The 8,308-nt window shown below is 39.2% G+C and overlaps 1 protein-coding gene across 6 annotated transcripts in view; it reads left to right on the top strand.

Annotated features, from left to right (window-relative positions):
• Positions 1–2,786: 2,786 nt before the first annotated feature.
• Positions 2,787–8,308, top strand: part of LOC120525120 (espin-like) — a 41,272-nt gene continuing 35,750 nt past the window's right edge. The window contains exons 1-2 of one of the 6 annotated variants that reach the window (XM_039747147.1): positions 7,248–7,262; positions 7,840–7,957. The gene's annotated coding sequence lies outside the window, so the exon portion shown is untranslated. The other 5 variants (XM_039747155.1, XM_039747157.1, XM_039747146.1 and 2 more) reach the window with 5 other exon arrangements.

Below are 8,308 nucleotides of genomic sequence, written 5' to 3'. Positions count from 1 at the left end.
CCGGACTGTTGAATGAATGAATGATCCTTTATTGTCATTGTCACAAGTACAACGAAATTAAAAAGATGTCTCTGGTCAGTGCCTTATCACATATATAACAATAAAGAAAACAGGTAGAACTAAACAAACAATATAAACAACATACAGTAGTGAGATTTACATAAATTAGTGCATACATAAGTACGTAACTCATATAGCTATTTGTGACCATTTCTACTTTTAGTGGCATTAAGACGTGCTATTGCAATTGGGTAAAAGCTATGTTTGAGTCTGTTTGTCCTTGCGTGTATTGCTCTGTACCATTTTCCTGACGGCAGCAGTTCAAAAAGGGAGTGACCAGGGTGTGAGGTGTCCTTTATTGTATCATTGGCTTTCTTGAGGCAGCGGGAGCCGTGTAGATCTTCGAGTGTAAGGAGAGGGCAGCCGATAATCCTTTGGGCAACGTTGATGACTCCCTGAAGTGCTCTCCTCTGAGCCACTGTGCAGCTAGCATACCATATGCATATGCAGTATGTTAGGATGCTTTCTATGGAAGCTCTATAATAGCACACCAGCAGTCTCTGTGTGGTGTTATTCCTCCTGAGTACCCTCAGGAAGAACAGTCTCTGTTGGGTGTTTTTCAGCAACTCAGAGGTGTTCACGCTCCAGGATAGGCTTTCCTCTATGTTGACTCCCAAGAACCGAAAGTCTGCCACCCTCTCCACACAGTCACCGCTGATGCTTAGTGGTTGAACTTCTGTCTTGTTTCTTCTAAAATCTATTATGAGTTCTTTTGTCTTTTTAGTATTTAAGAGGAGGTTGTTATCCTTGCACCAAGAAGACAGCTGCTCCACCTCATCTCTGTAGGCAGACTCATCTCCCCCAGATATGAGCCCCACCACGGTAGTGTCATCTGCAAATTTCACGATAATGTTACTCTGGAGCAACTGAAGTTGTACGTCAAGCAAGAATGGGAAATAATTCCACCTATACAGCTTCAACAATTAGTGTCCTCAGTTCCCAAACGCTTATTGAGTGTTGTTAAAAGGAAAGGTGATATAACACAGTGGTAAACATGCCCCTGTCTAGCTTTTTTGGAACGTGTTGCAGGCATCAAATTCAAAATGAGTGAAGATTTGCAAAACAGCAATAAAGGTTATCAGTTTGAACATTAGATATCTTGTCTTCGTAGTGTATTCAATTGAATATAGATTGAAAAGGATTTGCAAATCATTGCATTCTGTTTTTATTTATGTTTTACACAACGTCCCAACTTCACTGGAATTGGGGTTGTATAACCAGTGCTTGATAAAGAATCATTTAATTCTGAGAGGGTTTCTTTTCTCATGAAATTGGTTCTTCAGATCCCTAACATGGGGATAAAAATCAAATCTTGAATGGAGAGCAGGCTACCTAACAGGATACTAATTGATCAAGAAAATCTGAATTTAGCCTGTGCTGTTGTATTTAGCAAAAGTCCTTTACAAATCAGAAACCCATTGGTATTTCATAAATATGTTATCATCTGTTCATGGTTTTTCATGGAGCCAATGATCTAAATAAAATAAGGTTCCTTCTAGAATCTTCACATAGATTTTTCTTTTGGGAACAAAAAATGGACCCCCCTATTGCATCACTCACCTTTAAAGGGTGGAGAGAAGTTCCATCTGACCTGGAAGTGCTTCTTGGATGCAATGTTGTTGCACTAGTAGTATTTACAGGTTGCCAGAGCCTGTCCTGGCAGTTTTAGGTATGAAACAAAAATCAAAGCACCAGTGTATTGTAGAGCCATTATTAATTATTAATCTGTAATTTTAGAAAGTCCAGGAGTTTTATAATGATAATGATATCCTTTACTGCCCCAACAACTAGTTGGATAGAATTAACTTGATCTGGTGAAGCTCATCAATACAACAGGCAGCGTAAGGAGAGCAGTTATTGTTCCACATTCCAGCACCAACCAGTTTAACAAAACATACAGATAAATTAAGTCAATTATTGAAAATTACTCTTAACATCAAGTTATGTTCTTGCACCTCACATATTGAGAATACGTACTGTTACGAATACCAGCTGTTGTGACTTCACTCACAAAGTTTGCTTAGCCTTTGCTTTTTGTCAACCGTAGAAGAACGACAATATTATGTATACAGGTACAGTATATGCATTTGATCAGAACAGAAATAATCTCAAAGGCATCATCACAATTATTTTTTTGAGGTTATGTATGTGGAAAAAAGTAAGACCAGGATACCTCTGTAACAAACCTAAATTGCAGCGGTTCTGTGTCGCACGACTTAAAATCATCGCTGAAGTAAAGACTTAAAGAGAAATGGACGCACGCCAGAACGCTGAACAGAAGGCTATGTGACCATCTCCGCGAAATACGTCTCGTCGCTGCTACTGCCAGCTAGTTCACTTCAGCGCTTTGCTTTACTCAGTAAATCGGGTAAGCAGTCATTCTTAACAGGGCAGCCATCTCCCAGTAAGGAGGAAGTCAGTTTGGGAAGGAGGCCTGACAGCTGGCAGTGACAGGTGTGAAAGAACCGGCGACGGGCGAGTGTTGACCCTGTCAACAGTGAAGGCGACAATAGAAAGTGGGTTATGTTCTGTCCATCGGCTTAGTTGCCCACTCTATGTATTTTACCTGTTATTATTCTTCTCTGCAAAAAAACATTTTCAAACGAATGGCATAAAATTGCAATATTCACTGCTTCCACTAGGTGGCGATATTAAAATTAAAACCACTTGTAACGTTAAACACAACCTGAGAAGCAGATGCAGCATTAGTCTTTTTAAAGTGCTGCGCCATCCACTAATGGCTTATGGAAGCCTTTCTCAACCTGTACGTATATGCGACCCGAGTTTTCATGACAATTTTAATCGCGCCCCCTAACTATTTTTGAAAGGAGCCCACTAATACCAATTTGTTCTTTTTAAATTAATGATATATCATAGATGCATATTTTATTATACCTACTTAGCTTTTATCGGCATTTATCTATCTATATTTATTTTTCTAGTATCAGAATGTAGTTTAAGTTAATTTGTTTTGGTTTCAATAGATGTAGTTTTCATATTTTTGATTCTTGTTTTCTTTTTTTTTTTCCACATCTTCGCGCCACCCTAGGGGGGCAGCCCCACATGTTGAGAACCACTGGCGTATTGGAAATCACGGGTCATCGTTAGGTGGAATGACAATATATTTAGAATAATTTTCACATGTTCGGTGTGAAAAGAGGTTCAAAAATAGATACGAATTGACCCATCGATCGAATTACTTATTTTCTTTGATTCAGAGTCCTAGCATACGCTCTTAAAAATAAAAGTTCTACAATGACACTTTACATTTGATTGATAAAGATCCATTTCATTCTATGAAGCACGTGAAGGTGGTTCTTTGGGTTTCGTAAAAGTTCTGAGTATGTGAAAAAATACGAAATATTTAATGTAAGTTACCTAGCTGGATACTAACACATCGAGAAAAGCTGAACTTAGTCTGTTATTGTATGCAGCAATATATTTTTTTTAATCAAGAACCGTTGGTATTTTCTAAATCCGTTATCTATTCATGTTTTTTATGGAGCCCCTTACTGATCTAAATAAATAAAGGGCCTTTCTAGAACTTTCAAGCGGATGGTTCTTTAAGGAAACAAACCTGGTCCCCCCGTGACATCGCTTTGAAGAGCTCCTGCTACTCTGGCACCTTTATTTATGATTGTAGGCGGAGTTTAAGGCGGAGGTGGGAGTCTCCAATGAAGGGGTTATTTTTTCTAAAATTTTTAAGGGCATAGCTAATGATATTATGTTAATTGTTAATCACTCAATTACACTTAATTTGTCCTTTAAGCAACTTATTGTTTCACTTCCGCAAACCCCTAAAACAGACATTCTGTACTTCATAAGTTACTGTTTTGAAGTTACTTTGAGATAGGTCACTTCAACTGATATGTTGTGTATTAAATATTATTTCTTCCTATGCATGTCAGATAACCGCTCCTGTCGGCAAAACAGATCCTTTTGCAAAGTCGCCCCCGTACCCGCGTCATGCTGGAATGTGCTACCTGTACAAGGGGCGGTGCCGCCGTCTGAGCAAGCTTTAGCAACGCGTCGCACTCACAGCCATGACAAAATATTTAACAAGCCGAAAATGTCCTTTTGGTGAAGTAAAAGCAAAATGAAATATGCTCCAATTTTCCATCAATCTAGAGTAAGAACGCAGGAAAGCTGGTGCTTAACCCAGCGACCATCGGACACAAGGTAGGAACGTTCCCTGGACAGGACGCCAGCCTATTGTGTACTGTTAAAAATAACTGTGCCAGTGTGTTTCTTTAGAGTGATATCACTGGGTTTCCTAAAAGACCCATCCGCACGAAGGTTCCAGAAAGAACCTTTATTGCAGGCTCCATAGAGTAAATGATCAGGAATAGATACCAGATTTATGAAAAGGACTTTCGCTATATACAATCAGACAGGCCAAGTCCAGGTTTTCTTAATGTTGCTGTCCTGCTAGATAGCCTACCATTCATTAAAGATTTCACTTGTTTTTACATATTAAGAATTTTTTCAAAGCAAAAAGCATCAACTTCATATGCTTCATAGAACCTTTACCAAAACAAAATCGTTCCTGGGTACGCAAGGGTTCTATGAGGAAACACACAACCCAGTAAATAACCATAAATTGGCATTACTGTTACCTTTAAGCGTGCACCACCCCTAGCACATACACACCAATTTAGCATTATCCAGACCTGCATGTCTTTAACATTTTTTTTTTTGTTCTTTATTTCGCTTTTTACAATTTCTCATATTAGGAATTTCGTAGTTTTCGCATACCCCTTGGGGTCAGAGAGCAGGCTCAGCCATTGTACAGGGCCCCTGCTCAAGGACCCAGCAGAGTAGGATCTCTTTTGGCAGTGACAGGGATTCAATCCGGCAACCTCCGGGATACCAGTGCATATCCTTAACCTCAGACCCACCACTCTGCCCTTATTGGTTAACTTAATGCCAGAACTCCTGAATATTACGTTATACATACATTTAAATTGTTTAAAAATATGAAAGTTTTTTGCAAATATACTAAGCACACACACATTTTCTGCCATTTCAGTATCATTAATGGGCGTGGTGTACTTTGTCATCATTTCAAAGTTTTAAAGGAGTTATCATTCGATTTAGGCTATATTGTAACATTGCATTTTGAACAATTTATGACGTCATCCCATGTCTATTCCCTTTTAAACCTATAGTTCTAATACAATTAGGTGCTAAGCTGGAACAAATCACAGGACCCCAGTCCAACGTACACTCTTAAATAAAAGATGCCGAAAGGGTACTTCAGAGCGATGCCGTTGGGAAACTAGATTTGATTCCCAAAAGAACCATCTCAGAGTATATAAAGGTTCTTTTGAAAGAACTATTAATTATATCCGTAACACATCCCATAAACATATGAAAACGAGGTTGGGGTTCCTTCGGGTGCTCTTGAACTGTGGAAGAAACCAGGATATGTCGTTTAGATAAATTGGAGTTGCTCATTGGCACGAGTGAGTGTGTGTGTTTGGAGTGTGTTCCCCGTGCAATGGACTGGTGGCGTCCTTTTGGCATTTAAGCCCCTGATTTTTGAGCAGACCCTTGCCCCAGCTGTGCATACGACTTGCGTGAAGTACCACGGGGAAAACTCTTCAATCCAATGTGCGACTTACACAATAATCGGTTCAAATAATCAGGTCTGGCTGGTACCCTGTCCAGGTATGTCCAATGCTTGCTGGAATGGTCTACTGCTTCCCCATGACCCTTCTCAAGATAAAGGATTCAAACCCAGTATAATGGAGATGCGGGGCACCAGCAACAATCAGTGCAGCATAGAGTTATATTTTTTGTGTACCTTTTAAAAAGATTAGTAATTGACCGCTACCGAAAGTACTGAACACGTCAACGTTTTTCTCAGTAAACATTTCTAATGATGCTATTGACATGAAATTTTCACCAGATGTTGGTAACAATCCAAGTAATTCACATAAAGAACTCCATAAATTGTGTAATAAAGTGGAATAAGTATTGAACACGTTAACTGAAATTTATTTAATACTCACTGAAAGTCTTAGTTGGTAATGACAGCTTTCAAGATGCCTCTTGTATGGAGAAACTAGTTACATGCATTGTTCAGGTGGGATTTTGGCTCATTCTTCCACACAAACTGTCTTCAAATTTTGAAGGTTCCAGGGGATCTTCTATGAACTCTGATCATCAGTTCTTGCCATAGATTTTCAACCGGATTCAAGTTTGGTGATTGACTGGGCCATATAGCAGCTTTATTTTCTTTCTCAGAAACCAACTGAGAGTTTTTTTGGCTGTTGTGCAGCAAACTTTAAATGAGCTTCAACATGCTTTTTCTTCAGCAGTGGAGTCTTATGCAGTGAGTGTGCATAAAGGCAATGGCAGTTAAGTGCATTACTTATTGGTTTTCTTTGAATCAACTGTACCTGCTAATTCCAAGTCTTTCTGAAGCTCTCTGTGAGTGGTCCTTGGCTCTTGGACAACTTTTCTGATTATTCTTTTGACTTCTCTGTCAGAAATCTTGCGAGGGCCACCTGCTCGTGGACAGTTTATGGTGAAATGACGTTCTTTCCACTTCCGGATTATGGCCCCCAATGGTGCTCACTGAAACATTCAGAAGTTCAGAAATACATCTGTAACCAGTGCCATCAGTATGTTTTGCAACAGTAAGGTTGTAAAGGCTTAAAAGAGCTCTTTGGCTTTTACCCATCATGAAATGCTTCTTGTGTGACACCTTGGCAATGATAACCCTTTTTATAGGCCATCAATTAGGCCTAAACCAGCTGATATTAATTTGCACCGATAGGGGACAGGATTGCTTTCTAAATACTGACAGATTTCAGCTGATTTCTTCGCTTTCCATTCCTTTTTACACTTTCTTTTCTTCATGTGTTCAATACTTTTATCCTGTGTCATTCCACTTTATTACACATAATTTATGGATTTATTTGTTTTAATTTCTTTGTATGTGTGGATTACTTGGGTTGTTACCAACATCTGGTGAAAATTTCTTGTCAATGGACCCATTAGAAATATATTTACTGAGTACAACGTTGACGTTCATTAATTAACGCCAGCCTTTTAAGTAGGTTTAACCCAATGAAGTGGGACGGGGTTTTTATCGTCTGCGCTGGATGAAATACACGAAATAATCCTGGATGGGTCGAAAGTCCATTGCAAGTTTCAGTCGCGCACTTGCTCACACGGAACTAATTTAGATTCAGGTTACAATTTAACCCAAAACACACGTCATTTGGGAAGTAGTAGACAAAACAATGTACACCCTGGGAGAACATGCAGAGCTGAGCATCCAAGGGCGGGATTTGGACTAAATCTCACGTTGTACATTTGTGTAATTTATAAAGAGCCGCGCGGTGCACAGTGTGCTATTTGAGATTCGATATAAAATTAGACTGTTTCATTGACTCTCCACATAGTTTTATCGTGTCTTATGCTGATTAATCAATAAAGCTAGATAAGACATTTCAAGAATGACACCAAAAAGTAGTCACTCATTGTTCTGTCCCTTTAAATGGAACGAGCTACCTGAAACTGCGCGGCACTTGCTGACTACTTCAGCACGTGGTTTAGTGGGTTTAGTAAATAATCCACTTCTGGGTCTTTGCATTGAACCCGCATTTCAGGGTTTGTTCTCTCAGGGTTTCTTTTTTTTCAATCAAATCTGCACTCCTTGCCGATCTGATTAAGAGGCTTTACTTCCGCTTTGATTTTTTGGGGGGAGGGGGTGGTGATCCTTTTTTATTTTCTGGAAAAAATTACTCGCAGTTATTTTTGTTTTAGTTGCCGATCAACGTACAGGTACTGGACTTTACAGCAACCTCATTCTGAAGATGATTCAAACAGGAGTTTGAGCGTCACGGCTCATCCATAAGACTACTTAAAGGACGATGATTAAAGGGTTTGTTTGGTTTACTTTAGCTCCTTTTGGCGAAAGATCTTTAAAGCATTGCAGATGACTGAGTAATATATGTTGACAAAAACGTTTCAATGTTTAGACGCAAGTGGCAAAATAAGACACACCCTTGAAATTTACATATATAATGTGTATGAGTGCGGAGAATTAAAGCAAAGCGGGTGCAAGGTGTTGTAGGGCGCATATGGCTGCTTCTCTGGTTAACGGAGATTGAGATCACTTTTCTCACTGTTGGAATTGTACGACCGGTCTATCCTGCATTAGTTCAATCTGAAGAAGTCGTTGTATCAGGAGAGCAATTGTTTTCAATTAATAGTTTTCAGTATGTTTAATTAA

This window comes from Polypterus senegalus, chromosome 3 (genome assembly GCF_016835505.1).
Source record: "Polypterus senegalus isolate Bchr_013 chromosome 3, ASM1683550v1, whole genome shotgun sequence".
Taxonomy (NCBI): Eukaryota; Metazoa; Chordata; class Cladistia; order Polypteriformes; family Polypteridae; genus Polypterus; species Polypterus senegalus.
Note: the sequence above shows the minus strand (reverse complement) of the source record. Positions and strands in the feature narration are given on the sequence as shown.